Genomic DNA, 26,415 nt, shown 5'->3' with positions numbered 1-26,415 from the left:
CTCTCGTACACTTCCAGCAGGTCTGGGCCCATCCAGTCCCACAGAGCCGAATACAACTCAACCGGTAAGCCGTCGCTTCCGGGAGTTTTACTCGTCTCGAAGGACTTGGCGGCCTTTGTCAGCTCGTCCAGAGTTAGTGGTTTGTCCAGGTTTTCCAGCTCGCTGTCGCCTATGACCTCCGTGATAGTCGACAGGAAGGTCTGGGAAACAGTGCTATCTGTTGGCTTCAGGTCATACAGTCCGGCATAAAAGGATTGGCTGATCCTCAGGATGTCAGACTGCGATGACTTTTCAGAGCCATCTTCTTCCTTCAGGCTGCTGATCACAGAGGTGTCTCTGTGCACCTTTTGGAAGAAGAAGCGTGAGCACTTTTCGTCCTGCTCCACGGAGCGGACTCTGGAACGGAAGATAACCTTGGAGGCCTCCGAGGTGTAGAGCGAGGCTTGCTGGCTCTTCACCTCTTGGAGATCCTCCTTGACATCCACCCCCATCGACTGCAGCTGGAGCAAATTTTGCATACTTTTCTGGAGCCTGGACATGACCCCTCGTCTCTCTCTCACCTTTTGAACGCCCTTGAGGATGAAAAACCTCTTGATATTCCCCTTGATTGCTTCCCACCAGAGATGTGGGGCCTCAAAGAGGGGTTTCACGGTTCTCCAACCTTTGTAATCCCTCCTGAGTTCCTCGATGTTCTCAGGGGTCAGCAGTTTTACATTTAGCTTCCACGTCCCCCTGCCTACCCCCTGGTCTTCCTGCAGGTGGCAGTCGGCCAGTAGGAGGCAGTGGTCAGAGAAGAACACCGGCGTTACGTCGGTGGACCTGACCGTGAAAGCTCGGGACACAAAAAAGAAGTCTATCCTGGAGCGGACGGACCCGTCTGGCCGTGACCATGTGTATCTACGCTGCGCGCCGTCTGCAGGGTTGCTGCAGACGTCGAGCAGCTTGGCGTCTTTTACCGTTTCCATCAGGAGTCTGGACGTAGCGTCTAGTTTGCTGTCGGCTTTGCTGGATCGTCCAGCCGCATCGATGATGCAGTTGAAGTCACCACCCAGGATGACCGGCTTGGAGGTGGCCAACAGCAGTGGGAGTTGCTGAAGAACTGCCAGCCGCTCACTTTTTACGGCCGGGGCGTACACATTAATAAGTCTGAGAGGGGTGTTTTTGTATTTCACGTCTGCTACGAGGAGGCGCCCGCCCACCACCTCCTTAACGTCGGAGATGGTGAAGTTGCCTCCCCGCAGCAGAATACCCAGGCCGGAGGAGCGGCAGTCGTTTCCTCCTGACCAGATGGATGGCCCGTGGGACCACCAGCTCGACCAGCGCCTGTAGTTGCTGAGGTGCGGAATTCCGCACTCCTGCAGGAACAGTAGGTCAGCTTTTACATTTGCCAAATAGTTGAGTGTGGCTACACACCGCGAAGTATCTTTGATGCTTCGCACATTTATGGATGCAATTTTTAAACCCATTATAAAAAGATAGATTTACCAGTCTCAAGAGTCCAGAGTCTATACAGTTGGCTGTTCCAGCTGTTGAATGTTCCCCAGCATTCCGGTGGTGCTCGCAAACTTTAGCACAGTTGCAGGGCTGAGAAAACTGTTCTGGTCCGTACTGGCCCCGTGATTTTGATGCAGATGCATTGGGGGGGTGGTGTAGCCCTGGGGTTCGTTGTAGCAGTCAGTAGGTGTTGGGGTTGCAGGCCGGTCTTCACCTGGGTTGTTGCTGCTCGTTACTATCGGGGGTTGATCTGTGACCTTGTTTCCTTCCCGGTCGGTGGTCTGGGGGGTCTGTGCCTTCCGTTCCACGTTGGTGCTTTGCCTCTTTATTTGAGGCCGATTCTTGTCCTGTTTTCCCTCATCGGATGAGGTGTCGGCGCTAAGTGCGCCGGCTGAGAGGTGTCGCTTTTTGCCACTACCCCTCGGGGGGTTCTTCAGTTTGTTTTTTTGTTTCCGCTTTCGTTTGTCCCTGTTCACTGTTTCCCAGGGCTCTTTATTCTTTGTCCCATCCTCTTCCTCTTCCATTGAGTGTTCCTCATCAGATGGGGCTGGGGTTGGGTTGTCAGGAGGTGCTGGGGCCTCTTCTTTTTGTTGGGGGCCCTTTTGTTGCTTTTCCTCATTCTGAGCCGTGGTGTCTTTTTCGGTGGAGGGTGTATGCACCTCCTCTCTGGTCGCCTTTTTAACTCCGCTGCTGATGATTTCAGCGTATGTCGCCCCGCGTTTCGGGCAGGCCCTGTAAAGATGGCCGGCCTCCCCACACAGGTTGCAGCACTTGTCTTCTTTGCAGTCCTTAGTCATGTGTCCCTCCTGCCTGCAGTTCTTGCAGAAGGTCACACTGCAGTTTGCGGCAACATGCCCCGTTTTGCCACAGGTGTGGCATACTCGTGGCTGTCCCACGTAGTAGAGGTAACCACGATTTACTCCAATAGCGAAATTGGAGGGGGGATGCAGGATGGCTCCGTTGCTGTCCGTTCTTAGGGTCACCTTGACCTGGTGCTCACTTGTCCAGATGCCGAAGGTGTCTTTCACTTGCACGCTGTCACTTTTCAGCTCAGCGTACCTGGCGAGGAACGTGAGCACATCAGATACAGGGACGTGGGGGTTGTACGTGTGCAGTGTAACAACCCGATTTCGCTGTGCCGGTAGCGTAAACAGAGGTTCCGCAGTCAGGATCGACAAGGGGCTCTGGTTACCTTTTTCCTTGAAGACGTTCAAGAATTTGATGCACGCTGCGACGCTCTTGAAGGTGACATCAAAGAAACCATTCTTGGGGAAGTTTTGCAAGCAGAAGATCTCTGTTGCTTTAAACCCACAGCACTCGAGCAGCACCTTCTTCACGAAGTGTTTCCGGTCCAAAGGTGACTCTCCATCCGTTTTCTTCACTGTGACTCGGACAGTGTTTCGCACGCCCCAGCCTGGTGGTCGGGATGCAGCTGCATCCATAGCTCGTACGTTGGGTGTGAAACTGTATCGGCGTTAGGCCTAAACCCGAGGTTTAGGCCAGCATGTAGATCCACCAATAGCAGCCAAGCTCCAAACGTTTCTTCTTTGACGACTTCAATCCCTCCGAGTTCTCCAATCCACGATCGTCATCAAAATCCTCAGCTTCCCTCGATCAAATGAGACTACACTTGATCTTAGCCAAAAGGCCGAGAAGCGGAGTAATGCACATTGAAGAGTGAAATGGGTGGTGAATTTCGAATGAGTTCCCTTTCGCCGTTGTGCTTGTAAGATGCGTTTGGTCATTCTTCATGACACCCCGGGGCCAGGTAGATGGTGAGTAGCAGCAGCCACTTGCCAAAGCATTTTGTTGTGTGCTGAAAGAACTGTGAATAAAGTGTATATTTGTATGTGTTTGAGCTGTTTTTTGAGTTTGAAATTCCCCATGAAGGGGTGGTGTGCACCGTTGCTGGAGATACTGCAATACCAGGTCGATGCGTGGAGTGGACGGAGCAAGCCCCTATTCCATCTCCCTGCTCCAAAAATCAATTTAATATATGGTCCCCAGATAAGGGACGTATCAGATATTAAACTGATAAGAACAGATTTTTTTTTTTTTTTTTTTTTTTTTTTTTTTTTTTTATTCAAAAAAATATACTTTATTCATAAAAATTTATCATGAGCATTACAGAAACATTTCAAATTGTCTTGACTGTACATTTCCGGCAGGGTTACATGTTGCCTTGACTTTCTTTCATTCAATTTTGATATTGTCATACACATATCACTCTTTACATTACAATTCCTTCTTAAATATTTACATTGTCATGTTTGTTTTATACATTGGAGTGTTGGTTGCCCAGACCGAGGGGCTTTACACTGTTACGCGCCCCTCGGTGTACATTTGCTGGAAAGACTTTACACAGTGGTCTTTCCCCATTGCGCCTTGGCGGCAGCTGCCCCAAGCTTGAGTGCGTCCCTCAGCACGTAGTCCTGGACCCTGGAATGTGCCAGTCTGCAACACTCGGTCGAGGACAATTCTTTGCACTGGAAGATCAGCAAGTTTCGGGCAGACCAAAGAGCGTCTTTTACCGAGTTGATGACCTTCCAGCAGCAGTTGATATTTGTCTCGGTGTGTGTCCCTGGAAACAGTCCGTAGAGCACAGAGTCCTGTGTCACAGATCTGTTTGGGATAAACCTTGACAAATACCACTGCATCTCTCTCCAGACCTTCTTTGCAAAGGCACATTCCACAAGGAGGTGTGTGACCGTCTCATTTCCCCCACAGCCACTCCGAGGGCAGCGTGCATTGGTGCAGAGCCTTCGGGTGTGCATGAAGAATCTGACAGGGAGGGCCCTTCTCACCACCAGCCAAGCTAGGTCTTGGTGCTTGTTTGAAAGTTCTGGTGATGAGGCGTTCTGCCAGATGACTCTGGCAGTCTGCTCAGGGAACCATCCAACGTCCTCCACGGTCTCCTTTTCCCTGAGGGCCTCGAGGACATTACGTGCTGACCACTGCTTCATTGCCTTGTGGTCAAAGGTGTTTTCCTTCAAAAACTTTTCCACAAAGGACAGGTGGTACGGTACGGTCCAACTACTTGGAGCGTTCCGCGGCAATGAGGCCAGGCCCATCCTTCGCAACACCGGGGACAGGTAGAACCTCAGTATGTAGTGACACTTGGTGTTTGCATACTGGGGGTCCACGCACAGCTTGATGCAGCTGGACACAAAGGTGGCCAACAGGATGAGGGAGGCGTTGGGTACGTTCCGCCCTCCCTTCTCCACAGGTTTGTACATGGTGTCCCTTCGGACACGGTCCATCTTGGATCGCCAGATAAATTTGAAGATGGCCCGGGTGACTGCTGTGGCGTAGGGTCGGGTTATGGGCCAGACCTGCGCCACGTACAGTAGCACCGAGAGTACCTCACACCTGATGACCAGGGTTTTGCCCGCAATGGAGAGGGAGCGTTGCTCCCACCAGCCCAGTTTCTGTCTTACCTTTCCTATGCGCTCCTCCCAGTTTTTGGTGCACGCCCCAGCAGCTCCGAACCATATCCCCAGCACCTTCAGATAATCTGACCTGACAGTGAAGGGGACAAAGGACCGGTCGGCCCAGTTCCCAAAGAACATGGCCTCGCTCTTGCCACGGTTTACCTTGGCTCCCGAGGCCAGTTCAAACTGGTCGCAGGTGGTCAAGAGCCTGCGCACAGACGCAGGATCCGAGCAGAAGACGGCAACGTCGTCCATGTACAGGGAGGCCTTGACTTGCATGCCTCCACTGCCTGGGATCGTCACTCCTCTTATCCCCGGATCCCTCCTGATGGACTCGGCAAAAGGTTCTATGCAGCACACAAAAAGGGCAGAGGAGAGAGGGCAGCCCTGCCTGACTCCAGATCTGATCTGGAACTTTTCTGATTCCCACCCATTGATTGAGACTGCGCTATAGATGTTTGTGTAGAGCAGTTTGATCCAATTGCGAATTCCCTCCCCAAACCCCATTTTGGAGAGCACATCCATCATGTAGGTGTGCGATATTCTGTCAAAAGCCTTCTCCTGGTCAAGGCTGATGAGGCAAGTGTCCACCCCCCTGTCCTGCACGTAGGCGATCGTATCCCTGAGTAGCGCGAGGCTATCAGAGATCTTCCTGCCGGGTACAGCACAGGTCTGGTCAGGGTGGATCACCGACTCCAGAGCAGACCTGACCCGATTGGCGATGACCTTTGCTAGAATTTTGTAGTCCACATTCAACAGTGAAATGGGTCGCCAATTTCGAATTTCTTCCCTTTCCCCCTTCTGTTTGTAGATGAGGGTGATGATGCCTTTCCTCATGGACTCTGACATGCTGCCTTCCAGAAGCATACTCTCGTACACTTCCAGCAGGTCTGGGCCCATCCAGTCCCACAGAGCCGAATACAACTCAACCGGTAAGCCGTCGCTTCCGGGAGTTTTACTCGTCTCGAAGGACTTGGCGGCCTTTGTCAGCTCGTCCAGAGTTAGTGGTTTGTCCAGGTTTTCCAGCTCGCTGTCGCCTATGACCTCCGTGATAGTCGACAGGAAGGTCTGGGAAACAGTGCTATCTGTTGGCTTCAGGTCATACAGTCCGGCATAAAAGGATTGGCTGATCCTCAGGATGTCAGACTGCGATGACTTTTCAGAGCCATCTTCTTCCTTCAGGCTGCTGATCACAGAGGTGTCTCTGTGCACCTTTTGGAAGAAGAAGCGTGAGCACTTTTCGTCCTGCTCCACGGAGCGGACTCTGGAACGGAAGATAACCTTGGAGGCCTCCGAGGTGTAGAGCGAGGCTTGCTGGCTCTTCACCTCTTGGAGATCCTCCTTGACATCCACCCCCATCGACTGCAGCTGGAGCAAATTTTGCATACTTTTCTGGAGCCTGGACATGACCCCTCGTCTCTCTCTCACCTTTTGAACGCCCTTGAGGATGAAAAACCTCTTGATATTCCCCTTGATTGCTTCCCACCAGAGATGTGGGGCCTCAAAGAGGGGTTTCACGGTTCTCCAACCTTTGTAATCCCTCCTGAGTTCCTCGATGTTCTCAGGGGTCAGCAGTTTTACATTTAGCTTCCACGTCCCCCTGCCTACCCCCTGGTCTTCCTGCAGGTGGCAGTCGGCCAGTAGGAGGCAGTGGTCAGAGAAGAACACCGGCGTTACGTCGGTGGACCTGACCGTGAAAGCTCGGGACACAAAAAAGAAGTCTATCCTGGAGCGGACGGACCCGTCTGGCCGTGACCATGTGTATCTACGCTGCGCGCCGTCTGCAGGGTTGCTGCAGACGTCGAGCAGCTTGGCGTCTTTTACCGTTTCCATCAGGAGTCTGGACGTAGCGTCTAGTTTGCTGTCGGCTTTGCTGGATCGTCCAGCCGCATCGATGATGCAGTTGAAGTCACCACCCAGGATGACCGGCTTGGAGGTGGCCAACAGCAGTGGGAGTTGCTGAAGAACTGCCAGCCGCTCACTTTTTACGGCCGGGGCGTACACATTAATAAGTCTGAGAGGGGTGTTTTTGTATTTCACGTCTGCTACGAGGAGGCGCCCGCCCACCACCTCCTTAACGTCGGAGATGGTGAAGTTGCCTCCCCGCAGCAGAATACCCAGGCCGGAGGAGCGGCAGTCGTTTCCTCCTGACCAGATGGATGGCCCGTGGGACCACCAGCTCGACCAGCGCCTGTAGTTGCTGAGGTGCGGAATTCCGCACTCCTGCAGGAACAGTAGGTCAGCTTTTACATTTGCCAAATAGTTGAGTGTGGCTACACACCGCGAAGTATCTTTGATGCTTCGCACATTTATGGATGCAATTTTTAAACCCATTATAAAAAGATAGATTTACCAGTCTCAAGAGTCCAGAGTCTATACAGTTGGCTGTTCCAGCTGTTGAATGTTCCCCAGCATTCCGGTGGTGCTCGCAAACTTTAGCACAGTTGCAGGGCTGAGAAAACTGTTCTGGTCCGTACTGGCCCCGTGATTTTGATGCAGATGCATTGGGGGGGTGGTGTAGCCCTGGGGTTCGTTGTAGCAGTCAGTAGGTGTTGGGGTTGCAGGCCGGTCTTCACCTGGGTTGTTGCTGCTCGTTACTATCGGGGGTTGATCTGTGACCTTGTTTCCTTCCCGGTCGGTGGTCTGGGGGGTCTGTGCCTTCCGTTCCACGTTGGTGCTTTGCCTCTTTATTTGAGGCCGATTCTTGTCCTGTTTTCCCTCATCGGATGAGGTGTCGGCGCTAAGTGCGCCGGCTGAGAGGTGTCGCTTTTTGCCACTACCCCTCGGGGGGTTCTTCAGTTTGTTTTTTTGTTTCCGCTTTCGTTTGTCCCTGTTCACTGTTTCCCAGGGCTCTTTATTCTTTGTCCCATCCTCTTCCTCTTCCATTGAGTGTTCCTCATCAGATGGGGCTGGGGTTGGGTTGTCAGGAGGTGCTGGGGCCTCTTCTTTTTGTTGGGGGCCCTTTTGTTGCTTTTCCTCATTCTGAGCCGTGGTGTCTTTTTCGGTGGAGGGTGTATGCACCTCCTCTCTGGTCGCCTTTTTAACTCCGCTGCTGATGATTTCAGCGTATGTCGCCCCGCGTTTCGGGCAGGCCCTGTAAAGATGGCCGGCCTCCCCACACAGGTTGCAGCACTTGTCTTCTTTGCAGTCCTTAGTCATGTGTCCCTCCTGCCTGCAGTTCTTGCAGAAGGTCACACTGCAGTTTGCGGCAACATGCCCCGTTTTGCCACAGGTGTGGCATACTCGTGGCTGTCCCACGTAGTAGAGGTAACCACGATTTACTCCAATAGCGAAATTGGAGGGGGGATGCAGGATGGCTCCGTTGCTGTCCGTTCTTAGGGTCACCTTGACCTGGTGCTCACTTGTCCAGATGCCGAAGGTGTCTTTCACTTGCACGCTGTCACTTTTCAGCTCAGCGTACCTGGCGAGGAACGTGAGCACATCAGATACAGGGACGTGGGGGTTGTACGTGTGCAGTGTAACAACCCGATTTCGCTGTGCCGGTAGCGTAAACAGAGGTTCCGCAGTCAGGATCGACAAGGGGCTCTGGTTACCTTTTTCCTTGAAGACGTTCAAGAATTTGATGCACGCTGCGACGCTCTTGAAGGTGACATCAAAGAAACCATTCTTGGGGAAGTTTTGCAAGCAGAAGATCTCTGTTGCTTTAAACCCACAGCACTCGAGCAGCACCTTCTTCACGAAGTGTTTCCGGTCCAAAGGTGACTCTCCATCCGTTTTCTTCACTGTGACTCGGACAGTGTTTCGCACGCCCCAGCCTGGTGGTCGGGATGCAGCTGCATCCATAGCTCGTACGTTGGGTGTGAAACTGTATCGGCGTTAGGCCTAAACCCGAGGTTTAGGCCAGCATGTAGATCCACCAATAGCAGCCAAGCTCCAAACGTTTCTTCTTTGACGACTTCAATCCCTCCGAGTTCTCCAATCCACGATCGTCATCAAAATCCTCAGCTTCCCTCGATCAAATGAGACTACACTTGATCTTAGCCAAAAGGCCGAGAAGCGGAGTAATGCACATTGAAGAGTGAAATGGGTGGTGAATTTCGAATGAGTTCCCTTTCGCCGTTGTGCTTGTAAGATGCGTTTGGTCATTCTTGATGACACCCCGGGGCCAGGTAGATGGTGAGTAGCAGCAGCCAGTTGCCAAAGCATTTTGTTGTGTGCTGAAAGAACTGTGAATAAAGTGTATATTTGTATGTGTTTGAGCTGTTTTTTGAGTTTGAAATTCCCCATGAAGGGGTGGTGTGCACCGTTGCTGGAGATACTGCAATACCAGGTCGATGCGTGGAGTGGACGGAGCAAGCCCCTATTCCATCTCCCTGCTCCAAAAATCAATTTAATATATGGTCCCCAGATAAGGGACGTATCAGATAGTAAACTGATAAGAACAGATACTACACTTGATCTTAGCCAAAAGGCCGAGAAGCGATGGCCAATGTTCTTGAGTTGCCCGAGTGCCATATGCCCTCCCTCTTTTACAGCACGCTGACAGCATTCCAAAGACTCTTCGATGAAAGCACTGACACTTTCACTCTTGCCACATTGCTCCTGGCCTTTGCCATTGAAACAGGAGATTCATATTGACAGAACCTGCCTCTTTTCCCCTTTGTCAATCAGACTGCATGACAGTTATGTAAATGAGCAGTACTCCACCTATCCACACGTACGTCACTGTCACCGCTGCGGAGCAAGCTTTTGAAAACACTTGCATGTCTTGCCAGTGAGAATGCAGCAGCAGCAACCTGCCTTTTCCCCGTGGCCCTGCAAATATTTTCCCTTCAGATAATTATCCCATTGTCTTTTGAAAGGCAGGCTTGAAACTGCCCACAGCACCCTCTCTCAGGCAGTGCATTGCAGATTCTTGTTTTAAAAATATATTTATTAAAGTTTTTTAACAACACAATTTTTTCCCCTTACAAACAATAACCCCCCCCTCCGTAACAAAATCGCACTGAGCAAGATATATACATGGCAAAATGGTATATTTACATAGCTTTATACACTGGCTCTCGCCCGCACGTGCCAGTTTCCCCCACCCTCCATGTTATCTCCTGCTCATCCATCCCCTCAAACAATCTCTCGTTCCCCCCTCCCCTCCGCCCCCCCCCCAGTGTTGCTGCTGACCGACCTTCCTCTAACGCTCCGCGAGGTAGTCTAGGAACGGTTGCCACCGCCTGCAGAACCCTCTCAGGGCAAACTTAATCCTCTCCAGCTTTCTGAACCCAGTGCATTGCAGATTCTAACCACTCGAGCCAGGCAGGAAGATTTCCCCTCACGCCCAAAGACTGTATCATGAAAGGAATTCTGCTAGCCCAAGTCTCGCTCGCTCCTGTGATACTGGTTTTGGCTTGTTAAACGAGGCCCTCTTGTTGAAACCATTGTGTGAGAACAGTCAATGTTTAGGCCATTAGCACCATTATTGGACATCAGCTGCCCCCCCCCCCCCCCCCCCCCGCTAAAGGTTCATCCCAGAGAACATCGAACAAGCTGAAAGTGAAAGCAAATGTGCAAAAGAAAAATCAGTTGGAGCAACTTTTGTTTTATTTACAGTAGAAATGGTTCTTACTTCACAGATATTCAGGGAGAGGTTTGAAATCTATGTCCAGAAGAAAGTTTTGTAATGGATGAATAATTTTGGCCACTATTTAAGGAGATGTGTGCCAAAAATGAGACTGAAGGGTCAGTGTGACAATCATTGCCTCACCCTTCACATTCCCATTGGTGGGAATTGTTATTCAAACTCTTTATAAATGGGCAGTACAGTGGGTTAGCCCTGCTGCCTCACGGCGCCGAGGTCCCAGGTTCAATCCCGGCTCTGGTCATTATCCGTGTGGAGTTTGCACATTCTCCCCGTGTTTGCGTGAGTTTCGCCCACACAACCCAAAAGATGTGCAGGTTCGGTGGATTGGCCATGCAAAATTGCCCATAGGTTAGATGGGGTTACTGGTTTATGGGAATAGGGTGGGGGTGTGGGCTTAAGAGGGGTGTGCTTTCCAAGAGCCGGTGCAGACTTGATGGGCCGAATGGCCACCTTTGGCACTGTAATTTCCATGATGTCAGTTTCCTCTTGTGTGCAGCTTTTTTGTCCGTGTTTGGATCGCGGCTGTAATTGGGTGAGGAGCTGAGTGACCTGGTGGAACCAAACTGAGTGTCAGCGAGCAGGTTATTGCTCAGCAAGTGCTGCTTGATAGAGCCGTCATCAACACCTTCAGAATAATTACTCATCATCAATATCAGAACAGCAAATATATTTGACAGGCCCAGATGCGGGTTAATTTTATAACCCACCTATACTCTGTCCACTGACACTTTCAATCACTTCAGTTTAATCTGTTTCAGTATTTAACACACATTCAGGAGAAATCAAGCGACACCGTCAGAGGGTTCCTTACATTTTGGATCATCGTGTTGCTCTATGTGTGGGTCTATGTATTCATGCTCTGCTCAAGTGGCAGCGCCTCGGAGAACAACTGCCTCTGCTCAGACAGTCTGTGGTTTACCTTGTGTAGAGTAAAGGGTTAACTCAAACACCAGCGGAAGGAACTATGTCAATGTCACTCGTTGAGGGGAAGCTGAATGAGTGGTATCTTAGAGAGTAACTCCAGCGATGTCCTGCCCTGACTTTTTTTTAATTAAGGTATTTTTGGCATTGTAAACAGTTACAGTAATGTGCAAATATCAACCCAAAAGAGAAACATAGTGCAAAAGACCAAACCTCTCTCGTAAACAGTACCCGCCTATTTATCCCTTCCATTCTACTCTAATCTACCCCCCTCCTGCCCCTGCTGACGTTTAATTCCCCGCGAAGAAGTCGATGAATGGTTGCCACCTTCGGGCGAACCCTAATACAGATCCTCTCATGGCGAACTTAATTTTTTCCAGCCCCAAAAAGCTCGACATGTCCGAGAGCCATGCTTCGGTCTTCGGGGGCTTTGAGTCCCTCCATGCCAGCAATATACGTCGCCGGGCTACCAGGGAAGCAAAGGCCAAGATGTCGGCCTCCCTCTCCTCCCGGACCCCCGGGTCTTCCAAGACCCCCAAAATTGCCACCACTGGACTCATCACCACCCTAGCTTTCAGTCCCTGGGACATGACGCCCACAAACCCCTCCCAGTATCTACTAAGTTTTGGGCATGCCCAGAACATGTGGACGTGATTCGCTGACCCTCCCGCACTTGTCCTCCACCCCAGTAAATGTACTCATCCGGGCCACCGTCATGTGGGCCCGGTGGACGACCTTGAACTGGATCAGGCTGAGCCTAGCACATATTGCAGTTGAAGTTACCCTACTCAGGGCTTCCGCCCATACCCCCTCCTCCATCTCCTCGCCGAGCTCCTCCTCCCACTTGAGCTTCAGTTCCTCTGTCTGGGACTCATCCCCTTTCACAAGTTCTCGGTAAATATCCGAGAGTTTCCCCTCTCCTACCTCTCCCCTAGAGCCTACTCTGTCCTGGATCCCATTTGGTGGGAGGCGCGGACAGGATGGGACCTGTCTGCGTATGAAGTCACGCACTTGCAAGTACCAAAAGTCATTCCCTCTTACTAGTCCGAATTTCTCCTCCAAAGCCTTCATGCTCGAGAAGTTCCCCCCGCAAGAACATATCGCCCATCCTTCCCACCGCTGCCACGCTCGGAATCCACCGTCCATACTCCCAGGGGCGAATCGGTGGTTGTCGCATATTGGAGACCAGGCCGATGCTCCCACCTCCCCTACATGCCTCCTCCACTGGCCCCAAATCCGCAGGGCTGCCACCGCTACGACCAGGGCTGCCAAACTGGTACCCCTGCACGAAGCCGCGTCCACTTGCCCCCAAATAGACCCCGTACCCACCATCCAATTCCTTACCATGGCTATGTTGGCCGCCCATAGTAGTTGCTGAGGTTCGGCAGCGCCAGCCCCCCCCTCGCTACGGTTCCTCTCAAGCATCGCTTTCTTCACCCGCGGGGGCTTTCCCGCCCAGACAAAGCCCATAATAATCTTGTTGACCCTTTTGAAGAAGGACTGCGGGATGAAAATCGGGACTCACTGAAAAATAAACAGAAATCTTGGGAGGATTGTCATCTTTACCGTCTGCACTCTCCCCGCAAGTGATAGCGGGAGTGCGTCCCGTCTCCTAAACTCGCTTTTCATTTGCTCCACCACTCTAGTCAAATTTAGCTTATGCAGCCTGCCCCAGTCTCGCGCCACCTGTATCCCTAAGTTTGGGAAACTTTCTCCGACCATCCTAAATGGCAGCCCCTTCAACCTGTTCTCCTGGCCCCTCGCCTGCACTACAAACATCTCACCCGTAGTCATGTTCAGTTTGTACCCTGAAAACCTGCCAAATTCTCTCAATATTCCTAGTATACTGTCCATCCCAGCCAGCAGGTCCAATACGTACAGGAGCAGGTCGTCAGCGATACCCTGTGCTCCACCCCTCCCCTAATCATTACCTCTCTGCCCCCGGGGGCATGATGATCACATTGAGTCGTCTTCTCAAGTTGGCTACCAGCTGTCTGCCTTTAACAAACCCTGTTTGGTCGTCCCCGATCACCTCCGGGACACAGTCCTCAGTTTTAAGCGCCAAGACTTTAGCCAGGAGCTTGGGGTCGATCAGGGAGATTGGTCTGTATGACCCACACGCTGTCCTGCCCTTACTTTACCATTGGAAATAGTTAGTTTGCTGCTGGGGGAGGGGCGATGGGGAGATATTGCTGAACTTGTGAGAGCAGCAGGGGGCCGGCTGACAAATTCCTTTGTCGCTGGAGAATGGGGGTGGGGGGAGGGGTGGGGAGGCCCATGGATGAAGGAAGCCTCCATACTTTCCTCTTCTCTGGAAAGCTTCAATGAAGCTTCAGATTATTTGGAGGGAACAGGATTCAGAGCAGAACGAGGAAAAAATAAACCAAGTTTCAGATGCGAGTAAGGACATTTTTCAGTGACGATGGGGATTGGGGAAGAAAGTGGAGGGACATCATGCAACCTGTTAAGATGTTTAAATGTAGGAATTGATTCTGTGTCAAATTGGAGAGTGTGGTCAGAGAGTGAAGAGTTCTTCCTCTGAGGAAGGGGCGTACGGGAGAATGCGTTTATGTTTCAAGCATTACCTCTTTTTCCAGAACAAAGAAACAAAGGCCTGAATTTTATTTAATTTTTAACCCCAGGGAGGGTTTTTAGGCGGGGCGGAACGAGGTGGGAAATTGAAGGGACAGGATTCCCGTCCTGCCCAGCCTGACCTCACAATGAGTTTACACTGGGGCAGGCAAGGCCTCAGATGGGGAGCTGCCACCCTTGTCCCAATTGAGGATCATAAGTGGCCAATTATTGGCCACTGCAGGGCTGTTTCCCAGCCTCAATCTTTAGGGTGGTGGGCCACCCAGATTCGGACACGCCAGCCCTCCTCTGACCCTACTACGCTCCAGAAACCCCCTCTTTACCCTCGGGGTCTTGTTTGCCCACACAAAGCCCATGATGCTCCTACCTACCCGCTTAAAACAGGCCTTGGTAATCATAATAGGAAGGCACTGGAACACAAAAGAAACCTCGGGAGGATCATCATTTTAATCGACTGTACCCTGCCCGCTAGCGAGATGGGGAGTGCTATGTGAGGGTTAATGAAGGGGAGTGCAATGTGAGAGGGTTAATGATGGGGAGTGCTGTGAGAGGGTTTATGATGGGGAGTGCTATGTGAGAGGGTTAATGATGGGGAGTGCTGTGTGAGAGGGTTAATGGGGAGTGCTGTGTGAGAGTGTTAATGATGGGGAGTGCTGTGAGAGGGTTAATGATGGGGAGTGCTATGTGAGAGGGTTAATGATGGGGAGTGCTATGTGAGAGGGTTAATGATGGGGAGTGCTGTGTGAGAGGGTTAATGATGGGGAGTGCTGTGTGAGAGGGTTAATGATGGGGAGTGCTGTGAGAGGGTTAATGATGGGGAGTGCTGTGAGAGGGTTAATGATGGTGTAGTGCACAATGACTTACGAGAAGTGATGAAGTCGATTCAGGCTTTATTCAGCGAGACTTGTCCCCAGCAGCTCAGCAACAGAATGAAGCTGCGGGGAGAAGCTCGGGTTCTTATACTCCGCCTTCTGGGCGGAGCCAGGAGTCAGCAGCCAACCAGGACCCGGGATCTGTCAGCCAATAGCATCTCGGCTTCACAGTCCCACATGACCCCTAATACATACCACCACATTCACCCCTTGTTAAAAAGGAACCCACGGGGTGGTGGTTCGCATGGTGGTAGGGGTTTACAAGGCTGGCCCTGGAAGGAAAATTTCGGACAGTGTTACTACAGTTTTAACCCTACACTGGGCTATGTACAAGTTTGTGCGAACTATTTACAATATTAGCAAAAACATTTTTTTTTGTTACAACAACATTCTTGGTGTCACGCGGATTCCACGAGTCGAGTGGGCGGTCTGGTCTTCCTCGTCGATTGCCTCAGCCCCGGTGGTCGTGCAGGTGCTTGCTCAGGCGTTGTCGTCTCCGGGAGCGTTTCGGTGTTTGTTCCTGTTTTACCCCTGGGCGGGCACGGGAGTAGGACCGATCCCCCCGGGAAGGGGGCGGTCGCGGGGTGCGCCGGTGGCAGGGAGGGGATGATCGGTGTCGGGGGTGTGTGTGTGCGTTGCCGGCGGGCGCCAGGTCCCGCAGGGAGACCGTGTCCTGTCGGCCGTTGGGGTACGCCACGTAGGCGTACTGCGGGTTCGCGTGGAGAAGGTGAACCCTCTCGACCAACGGGTCCGATTTGTGCGCCCGCACATGTTTCCGGAGCAAGATGGGTCCTGGGGCCGCCAGCCAGGTCGGCAGCGACGTTCCGGAGGAGGACTTCCTGGGGAAGACAAGGAGGCGCTCATGAGGTGTTTGGTTAGTGGTGGTACACAGCAGCGACCGGATGGAGTGGAGAGCGTCCGGGAGGACCTCCTGCCACCGGGAAACTGGGAGATCCCTGGACTGTAGGGCCAGTAGGACGGTCTTCCAGACCGTGCCGTTCTCCCTCTCTACTTGCCCGTTCCCCCGGGGGTTGTAACTGGTCGTCCTGCTCGAGGCGATGCCCTTGCTGAGCAGGAACTGGCGCAGCTCGTCACTCATGAATGAGGACCCCCTGTCGCTATGGATATACGCGGGGCAACCAAACAGTGTGAATATGGTGCCAAGGGCTTTAATGACTGTGGCCGCTGTCATGTCAGGGCAGGGGATGGCGAAGGGGAAACGAGAGTACTCGTCCACCACGTTCAGGAAGTATGCGTTGCGCTCGGTGGAGGGGAGGGGCCCTTTGAAATCCAAACTGAGGCGTTCAAAGAGGCGGGAAGCCTTGATCAGGTGCGCACTATCCGGCCTGAAAAAGTGCGGTTTGCACTCTGCGCAGATGTGGCAGTTCCTGGTGACTGTACGGACCTCCTCCACAGAGTAGGGGAGGTTGCGGGACTTGACGAAATGGTACAATCGAGTGACCCCCCGGGTGGCAGAGGTCCTCGTGGAGGGCTTGGAGGCGGTCTATTTGTGCGTTGGCACATGTGCCGCGGGATAGGGCATCGGACGGCTCGTTCAGCTTTCCGGGACGATACAAGCTCTCATTGTTGATGGTGGCGAGCTCGATCCTCCACCTTAAGATCTTGTCATTTTTAATTTTGCCCCGCTGTGCATTATCGAACATGAAGACTACCGACCGTTGGTCCGTGAGGAGAGTGAATCTCCTGCCGGCCAGGTAATGCCTCCAATGTCGCACAGCTTCCACTATGGCTTGGGCTTCCTTTTCCACTGAGGAGTGGCAGATTTCTGAGGCGTGGAGGGTCCGGGAGAAAAAGGCCACGGGTCTGCCCGTTTGGTTAAGGGTGGCCGCTAGAGCTACGTCGGATGCGTCGCTCCCAACCTGGAAGGGGAGGGACTCGTCGATGGCGCGCATCGTGGCCTTTGCGATATCCGTTTTGATGCGGCTGAAGGCCTGGCGAGCCTCTGTCGACAAGGGGAAGGTAGTGGACTGTATTAGCGGGCGGGCCTTGTCTGCATACTGGGGGACCCACTGGACGTAATATGAAAAGAAACCCAGGCAACGTTTCAGGGCTTTGGAGCAGTGGGGGAGGGGGAATTCCATAAGGGGGCGCATGCGTTCGGGGTCGGGGCCTATTATCCCATTGCGCACTATGTATCCCAGGATGGCCAACCGGTTTGTGCTAAAAACGCACTTTTCCTCGTTATATGTGAGGTTCAGGGCGTTAGCGGTCTGGAGGAACTTTTGGAGGTTGGCGTCGTGGTCCTGCTGATCGTGGCCGCAGATGGTTACGTTGTCGAGATACGGGAACGTAGCCTGCAACCCGTGCTGGTCAACCATTCGGTCCATCTCCCGTTGGAAGACCGAGACCCCGTTTGTGACACCAAATGGGACCCTTAGGAAGTGGTATGGACGCCCGTCTGCCTCGAAGACGGTGTACTTGCGGTCACCTGGGCGGATGGGGAGCTGGTGGTAGGCGGACTTGAGGTCCACGGTGGAGAAGACCTTATACTGGGCAATCCGATTGACCATGTCGGATATGCGGGGGAGAGGGTACGCATCTAGCTGCGTGTACCTGTTGATGGTCTGACTATAGTCTACGACCATCCTTTGCTTCTCCCCGGTCTTTACTACTACCACCTGGGCTCTCCAGGGACTATTGCTGGCCTGGATTATGCCTTCCTTCAGCAGCCGCTGGACTTCAGACCGAATAAATATCCGGTCCTGGGCGCTGTACCGTCTGCTCCTAGTGGCGACGGGTTTGCAATCCGGGGTGAGGTTTGCAAACAAGGACGGCGGTTCAACCTTGAGAGTTGCGAGGCCGCAGATAGTGAGTGGGGGTATTGGGCCGCCGAATTGGAATGTTAGGCTCTGCAGGTTACACTGGAAATCTAATCCCAGTAATGTGGGCGCGCAGAGTTGGGGAAGGACGTAGAGCCTGTAGTTCTTAAACTCCCTCCCTTGCACCGTTAGGTTCGCGATGCAGAACCCTTTGATCTCTACGGAGTGGGATCCTGCAGCTAGGGAAATCTTTTGCGTGCTTGGATGGATGATCAGAAAACAGCGTCTTACTGTGTCTGGGTGAATAAAACTTTCAGTGCTCTCGGAGTCGATCAGGCATGGCGTCTCGTATCCGTTGACCAGCACCATTGTTGTCGTCGTCTGGAGCGTCCGGGGCCGTGATTGATCCAGTGTCACCGAAGCCAGTCGTGGTAGTAGTGTCGCGGCGTCTTCTTCGGTCCCCGTGGTGCCGTCGATGCTGGGGTCCTTTGTTGTCAACCAAGATGGTGGCGTCCATGAATCGCACGCGGCCGGGGGTGGACAAAATGGCCGCCCCCATGGATCGCACGTGGTCGGGGGGTGGACAAAATGGCCGCCCCCATGAATCGCACGTGGCTGGGGGGTCACAAGATGGCGGCGCCCATCCTCCCCTTGTGGTGCCCGGGACCCAAAATGGCGGCGCCCGCGGGTCGCACATGGGGCGCTGGGCGGGTTGGGGAGCGTTTGGGATGTGCTGGGCTCGTTCTTCTCCGGGGATTGCGGCGACCCCCCCGGGACCGGCACACTGCCGCGTAATGGCCCTTCTTGCCGCAGCTTTTACAAATAGCTGCGCGGGCCGGGCAGCACTGCCGGGGGTGTTTCGCTTGTCCGCAGAAATAGCAGCGGGCCCCCCCGGGATGGTCTGGTGCTTTAACCACGCAAGCTTGCGAGGGGTGGGGGGGGGGGGAGTTTGTCACGACGGGGGTCCACGGAGCCCAAGGGGCTGCCGCGCGGTCGGGGCCGTAGGCGCGGGCGTTTTGCGAGGCCACATCTAGGGAAGCTGCAAGGGCCCGTGCCTCTGAGAGTCCTAGCGACTCTCTTTCTAAAAGTCTTTGGCGGATTTGGGGAGAGTTCATACCTGCCACAAACGCATCGCGAATTAACATGTCCGTGTGTCCGATCGCGTTCACCGGCGGGCAGCTGCAGCCCCGTCCCAAAATTAGCAGCGCGGCGTAGAATTCGTCTAGCGATTCTCCGGGACTTTGCCGTCTCGTCGCGAGTTGGTGGCGCGCGTAGACCTGGTTAACGGGCCGAACGGAGATACTCTTCAGCAATGCGAGCGCCGTTGGGAAATCCTCTGCGTCTTCTATGAGAGGGTAAATTTCCGGGCTTACCCTCGAATGCAGGACCTGCATTTTCAGGTCTTCTGTGATCCGGCCGGGGGCCGTTCGGAGGTAGCCTTCAAAGCATGCTTGCCAGTGTTTAAATACTGCTGCCGAGTTCGCTGCGTGGGGGCTGATCCGCAGGCATTCCGGGGCGATCCGGAGCTCCATAGTCTTTTAAGCTCGTTTAATAAATTGTAGCGCACAATGACTTACGAGAGACGAGAAGTGATGAAGTCGATCCAGGCTTTATTAAGCGATGCTTGTCCCCAGCAGCTCAGCAACAGAATGAAGCTGCGGGGAGAAGCTCGGGTTCTTATACTCCGCCTTCAGGGCGGAGCCAGGAGTCAGCAGCCAACCAGGACCCGGGATCTGTCAGCCAATAGCATCTCGGCTTCACAGTCCCACATAACCCCTAATACATACCACCACACTCAGGAAGGCAGACAGCATTATCAGACACCCCTCCCACCCAGGCATTGCCTTCTTCCAGACCCTTCCATCAGGCAGAAGGTACAGAAGTGGGGGGTGAGCATGGGGATACCTCCATCAGAAGCCCTCTTATGATCAGGAATTCCCCCCTCCCCCACACACCATATAATACCCAGTGGCCTCTGGACCTCCCTCCCATCCCGCTCCCTCCTCTGGGAAATCCGATCGCTCCCACCTCATCCAATCAGATTGATTGGCATCTCCCTGAGGCAGGACTTCCTCACAAATTGAAAACTAGTCTCAGCAATGGTGGAAATACAGATCGCTGGTTGTAAAAGCCTGTCTGGTTCACTAATGTCCTTTAGGAAAGGAAATCTGCCGTCCTTACCCGGTCTGGCCTACATGTGACTCCAGACCCACAGCAATGTGGTTCACTCTTATTTTTGATAAACAATTTTAATGAGGTATTTTTTGGCATTGTAAACAGTAGAATTACAGAACGAGAAAACAAAACGACTGTACAGTAAACAAAGTACAGTAACCCTGCCCCCCGACCCCCCTGCTGACGATCAATTGTCCGCAAAGAAGTCAATGAATGGTTCCCACCTCCGAGCGAGGTGGCAAACATTCACTTCCTTCTCCCACCCATCCTCTAGACACTACCCTATCTTGGATCCCCCTTAGTGGCAAGGGTTGAAAAGATGGCACCTGCCTGCGCAAAAAGTCCCGCACCAAAATATACCGGAATTCATTCCCCCTCGTCAACCCAAACTTGGCCTCCAGCGCCCTCAAGCTAGGGAAGCCCCCGCCTCCCCCGCACCACCCACTTCCTTATCATGACTATGTTAGCTGCCCAATAATAGTTGCTGAAATTCAGCAGTACAAGCCCCCCTTCCCCCCCCCGGTTCCGCTCGAGCATCACCCTCTTCACTCGCGGGGACTTGCCCGCCCATACAAAGCCCAAAATGATCTTGCTTACCCTCTTAAAAAAGGAACGTGGAATGAAAATGGGGAGACACTGGAACAGGAATAAGTACCTCAGGAGGACCATCATTTTAACTGTCTGTACTCTCCCAGCTAACGACAGCAGGAGCGCACCCACCTCCGAAACTCCTCTCGCATTTGATCAACCGGCCGGGAGAGGTTCAGCTTGTGCAGTCGACCCCAATCCCGCGCCACTTGTATTCCCAGGTACCTGAACTGTCCCCACTAACCGGAACAGCAGCTCCCTCAGCCGGTCCCCGTGGCCCCTCTCCTGAATTACAAACATTTCACTTTTTGTCATATTCAATTTGTACCCCGAAAACCGGCCGAATTCCCCCAGGGTCGCCATGATTCCGTCCATCCCCGCCATCGGGTCCGAAACGTACAAAAGCAGGTCATCTGCATACAATGAAACCCTATGCTCCACCCAGCACCCCCCCCCCCCCCCGAACCAGCCCCTTCCAACCCTCTGAAGCCCTCAGAGCAATTGCCAGCGGCTCTATAGCTAACGCAGTGGGGAGAGGGGGCACCCCTGTCTCGTCCCGTGGTGCAGTCTAAAATAGTCGGAAGTCGTCCTGTTTGTCCTCACACTCGCCTCCAGGACCTGATATAGCAGCCTGACCCAGTCGATGAAACCACCCCAAATCCAAACCGTCCCAGCACCTCCCATAAGGATTCCCACTCAACCTGGTCAAATGCCTTCTCAGTGTCCATTGCCACCACTACCTCCACCTCCTTTCCCTCTGGGGCATCACGATCACATTGAGCAATCTTCTTGTATTCGCCACCAGTTGCCTACCTTTAACGAACCCTGTTTGATCCTCCCTAATAACACTCGGCACACAATCCTCAATCCTAGTGGCCAAAAGGTTTGCCAGCAGTTTGGCATCCACGTTAAGAAGGGAGATCGACCTATAAGACCCTCACGACTCCGGGTTCTTGTCCCGTTTTAAAATCAAGGAGATGGTAGCCTGCGACATGGTCTGGGGCAACACCCCTCTGTCCCTTGCCTCATTAAAAACCTTGACCAGCAGCGGCCCCAACATCCCGGAGAAGTTTTTATATAATTCTACCGGGTACCCATCCAGCCCCGGGGCTTTAGCTGACTGCATGGCCTTTAAGCCCTCTAATATCTCCTCCGCTCTGATCGGGGCGCCCAGCCCTTCTACTAGCTCCCTGCCCACTTTTGGGAATGTCAGGCCGTCTAAGAAGCATCTCATCCCCTCTAGCCCCGCGGGGGGCTCCGAGCTATCGAGTTTGCTATAAAAGTCCTTGAAAGCCCTGTTCACACCCGCTGCATCCCCAACCAAGTTACCACCTCCATCCACCACTTTACCTATTGCCCGAGCCGCCTCCCTCTTTCTGAGCTGCTGAGCCAGCATCCTGCTGGCTTTCTCTCCATGTTCATATACCGCATCCCTCGCCTTTCTGAGCTGCTCCACTACCTTACCCGTGGACACCACCCCAAACCCCACCTGCAGCCTCCTCCGTTCCCTCAAGAGCTCCGCACTCGGGGTCCCAGCATAGCTCCTGTCAACCTCCAGGATCTCTGCTAACAGTCGGTCCGTCTCTGCCCTGTCCGTCTTTTCCCTGTGAGCCCGGATTGAAATCAGCTCCCCTCTCAGCACTGCCTTGAGCGCCTCCCACACCACCGCTGCTGAGACTTCCCCCGTACCTGCAGGTAGTTTTGTATACACTTCCTCACCCTCTTGCACACCCCCTCATCCGCCAGCAGCCCCACATCCAGCCTCCACTGCGGGCGCTGGAAGCTCTCTTCACTCACCTGTAGCTCGACCCAATGCGGGGCATGGTCGGAAATGGTGATTGCCGAATACTGCGCGTCCACCACCCCTGTCAGTAGATCCCTACTCAGTATAAAAAAATCGATCTGGGAGTAGACCCTATGGACGTGCAAGAAAAAGGAGAACTCCTTCCCTGTCGGCCTTCTAAACCTCTAAGGGCCGACCCTCCTCATCTTTCCAGCTTACAGCTAACCATAACGTAGCGACCTCCCCCATCCGAAACAATACTCCCCACCTCAAACTGCACCCCCTTGTTCACCAGAATCGCGACCCCCCTGGTCTTAGTATCTAGCCCTGAGCGGAATACCTGACTAACCCCGCCTTGAAAGCCCTAAGATGCGCGAACACTTTTGTCCTCTTCACTGGCTCATTTAGCCCTCTAAAGTTCCACATGACCTGCCTAGTTGGGGGGCATGGGACCCCCCTCCACCTTGCCGGTCAGCCATCCCCTTTCCTGGGCCTGCCCCCAGCCCGTGCTCCGCGCCTCTGTAGCCTCGTCTCCTGGCAGCGTCCATCCCCCACCTCTTCAAAAATCCCCAGCGCCATCCCCCTCACAACACAGAAACCCACCGCAATTGAATAATTCTTTAACTACTTTCCCCTTCTTAAACAAAACACAATTATCAAAGACAAAAGCCAAGAATGAAAACGAACAAATGAATAAATCAGTGCAAACAGCATTTAAAACGAATAGGAAAAACAGTCTCAAACTTAGGGCGGAATGTTCTCAAGTTGGCACCAGTCCTTCCCTCCTGGCGAACTCCATAGCGTCCTCGGGCGACTCAAAGTAATGATGTTGGTCCTCATGCGTAACCCAAAGTCACGCCGGATACAACAGTCCGAACATAACCTGCTTCTTGAACAGGATCGACTTGACTTGATTCAAGCCTGCCCTCCTCTTGGCCACCTCCACCCTTAGATCTTGGTACACCCGCAGAATGCTGTTGTCCCACTTACAGCTCCGCGTGCGCTTGGCCCACTGGAGAATGCGCTCCTTATCCAGGTACCTGTAGAACCTGACCACCATCGCCCGAGGGCGGGTCTCCCTGCCACGGCTTCCTCGCCAGTGCTCTGCACGCCCGATCCACCTCCAACGGTCGGGGGAAAGCCCCATCTCCCAGCAGCTTATGGAACATGTTCGCCACAAACTCCCCGGAATCGATCCCCTCCGCCCGCTCCGAGAGGCCAACAATCCTTAGGTTCTGCCTACGGGACCTGTTCTCCAAATCCTCTACCTGTTCCAGCAGCCTTTTTTGCCGGTCCCCCAGCATCCCCACCTCCATCTCCACCGCCGTCTGGTGTTCCTCCTGTTCAGCTAGCACCTTCTCCAGTTTCTGGATCGTCCGGTCCTGGGCATCTAGCCTCCGCTCCATCCTCTCCATCGTTTCCTTAATCGGGTCCAGACATTCCTGTTTCTGTCTGGCGAAGCCTTCCCGGTGGACCTGCATCAGCTCCTCCGTTGATGGTTGGGCCGAAGCCCCAGGGGTCTGGACACCGGCCATCTTGCCCGCTGCTGCAGCCAACGCGGGCTCTCTGTTCCAGAAACCAATTTATACACCAGACACTTATTCACGGTTTCTTCAAGTCCAGCGCTTAAAAACTCAAACAAAGTCGGGGTGAAAGGTCTGAATGTGTAGCCAGAGCGGGAGCCACCAAATGTGCGAGCGACTCCCTCATAGTCGCCACCGGAAGTGATGTGGTTGACTCTTTACTGCCCTCTGCAATGGTCCAGCAAACCCCTCAGTTCAAGGGCACTTAGGGATGGGTAACAAATGCTGGCTCAGCCCAGCGATGCCCACATCTCATGAAATAATTTTTATAAAGGTCTCCGGTTTCTTTTGAAGAGTGGGAGACAGCATGTGAAGAAAAAGAGCTATTAACAATATCAGTTAGTGGCCTAGTGGTTAGCACAGCTGCCTCACGGCGCTGAGGTCACAAAATATGACAGTGTATGGAAAGGCTCAGTAAACCAAGGTCCACCACACTAAGAAAACAAAAAGGGGCGGTCAATAGAGAATTAAAGGTGCTATATTTAAATGCGCGCAGTGTACGGAACAAGGTAGATGAGCTTGTGGCCCAGATTGTGACTGGCAGGTATGATGTGGTAGGCATCACAGAGACGTGGTTGCAGGGGGTTCAGGACTGGCATTTAAACATCCAGGGATTCACAACCTATCGAAAAGACAGAGAGGTGGGCAGAGGGGGCGGGGTTGCCTTGTTAATTAGGAATGAAATTAAAGCAATAGCACTAAACGTCATAGGGTCAGATGATGTGGAGTCTGTGTGGGTAGGGTTGAGGAACCACAAAGGCAAAAAAACCATAATGGGAGTTATGTACAGGCCTCCTAACAGTGGTCAGGACTCGGGGCACAAAATGCACCACGAAATAGAAAGTGCATGTCAGAAAGGCAAGGTTACAGTGATCATGGGGACTTCAATATGCAGGTGGACTGGGTAAGTAATGCTGCCAGTGGACCCAAGGAAAGGGAATTAATTAAATGTTTACAGGAGGGCTTTTTGGAACAGCTTGTGATGGAGCCCACGAGGGAACAGGCCATTCTGGACTTAGTGTTATGTAATGAGCCAGACTTGATTAAAGATCTTAATGTAAGGGAACACTTAGGAGGCAGTGATCATAATATGGTAGAATTCAATCTCCAATTTGAAAGAAATAAGGTAGAATCAGATGTAAAAGTGTTACAGTTAAATAAAGGTAACTACAGGGGCATGAGGGAGGAACTGACGAAAATCGACTGGGAGCAGGTCAAGGAGACACAGCCTGAGTGAGAGAGACACAGACCGAGTGAGAATTTGGTAATTTGGTGCAGTGAGGTAATTCGGTGAAGAGTGGGAGAAGGTGCTTTTTCCCGACTGTTTTGTTCTCTCTCTTTCTTCGGGCCTAATTTCGGGAGCCGTTCGGAGGAGGAACGAGGAAAAAGATGGAAAATTATAGGCCAATCAGCCTAACCTCGGTTGTTGTCAAGATTCTAGAATCCATCGTTAAGGATGAGATTTCTAAATTCTTGGAAGTGCAGGGTCAGATTAGGACAAGTCAGCATGGATTTAGTAAGGGGAGGTCGTGCCTGACAAACCTGTTAGAGTTCTTTGAAGAGATAACAAATAGGTTAGACCAAGGAGAGCCAATGGATGTTATCTATCTTGACTTCCAAAAGGCCTTTGATAAGGTGCCTCACGGGAGACTGCTGAGTAAAATAAGGGCCCCTGGTATTCGAGGCAAGGTACTAACATGGATTGACGATTGGCTGTTAGGCAGAAGGCAGAGAGTTGGGATAAAAGGTTCTTTTTCGGAATGGCAACCGGTGACGAGTGGTGTCCCGCAGGGTTCAGTGTTGGGCTACAGCTGTTCTCTTTATATATTAACGATCTAGATGACGGGACTGGGGGCATTCTGGCTAAGTTTGCCGATGATACAAAGATAGGTGGAGGGGCAGGTAGTATTGAGGAGGTGGGGAGGCTGCAGAAAGATTTAGACAGTTTAGGAGAGTGGTCCAAGAAATGGCTGATGAAATTCAACGTGGGCAAGTGCGAGGTCTTGCACTTTGGAAAAAAGAATAGAGGCATGGACTATTTTCTAAACGGTGACAAAATTCATAATGCTGAAGTGCAAAGGGACTTGGGAGTCCTAGTCCAGGATTCTCCAAAGGTAAACTTGCAGGTTGAGTCCGTAATTAAGAAAGCAAATGCAATGTTGTCATTTATCTCAAGAGGCTTGGAATATAAAAGCAGGGATGTACTTCTGAAGCTTTATAAAGCATTAATTGGGCCCCATTTAGAATACTGTGAGCAATTTTGGGCCCCACACCTCAGGAAGGACATACTGGCACTGGAGCGGGTCCAGCGGAGATTCACACAGATGATCCCAGGAATGGTAGGCCTAACATACGATGAACGTCTGAGGATCCTGGGATTATATTCATTGGAGTTTAGGAGGTTGAGGGGAGATCTAATAGAAACTTACAAGATAATGAATGGCTTAGATAGGGTGGACATAGGGAAGTTGTTTCCATAAGCAGGGGAGACTAGGACCCAGGGGCACAGCCTTAGAATAAAAGGGAGTCACTTTAGAACAGAGATGAGGAGAAATTTCTTCATCCAGAGAGTGGTGGGTCTGTGGAATACATTGCCACAG

At 52.6% G+C, this 26,415-nt stretch overlaps 1 non-coding gene and 1 pseudogene across 1 annotated transcript; both read right to left on the bottom strand.

The window, feature by feature from the left end:
• Nucleotides 1-3,386: 3,386 nt before the first annotated feature.
• Nucleotides 3,387-3,589, bottom strand: LOC140408013 (U2 spliceosomal RNA; annotated as a pseudogene).
• Nucleotides 3,590-9,179: 5,590 nt separating this feature from the next.
• Nucleotides 9,180-9,370, bottom strand: LOC140408151 (U2 spliceosomal RNA). The gene has a single exon (XR_011940067.1). It is a non-coding gene; the product is annotated as a U2 spliceosomal RNA (small nuclear RNA).
• Nucleotides 9,371-26,415: the final 17,045 nt, after the last annotated feature.

This window comes from Scyliorhinus torazame, chromosome 2 (genome assembly GCF_047496885.1).
Source record: "Scyliorhinus torazame isolate Kashiwa2021f chromosome 2, sScyTor2.1, whole genome shotgun sequence".
In the NCBI taxonomy this organism is placed as follows: Eukaryota; Metazoa; Chordata; class Chondrichthyes; order Carcharhiniformes; family Scyliorhinidae; genus Scyliorhinus; species Scyliorhinus torazame.
The sequence above is the reverse complement of the archived record's forward strand: the minus strand, read 5'-3'. Positions and strand labels throughout refer to the sequence as shown.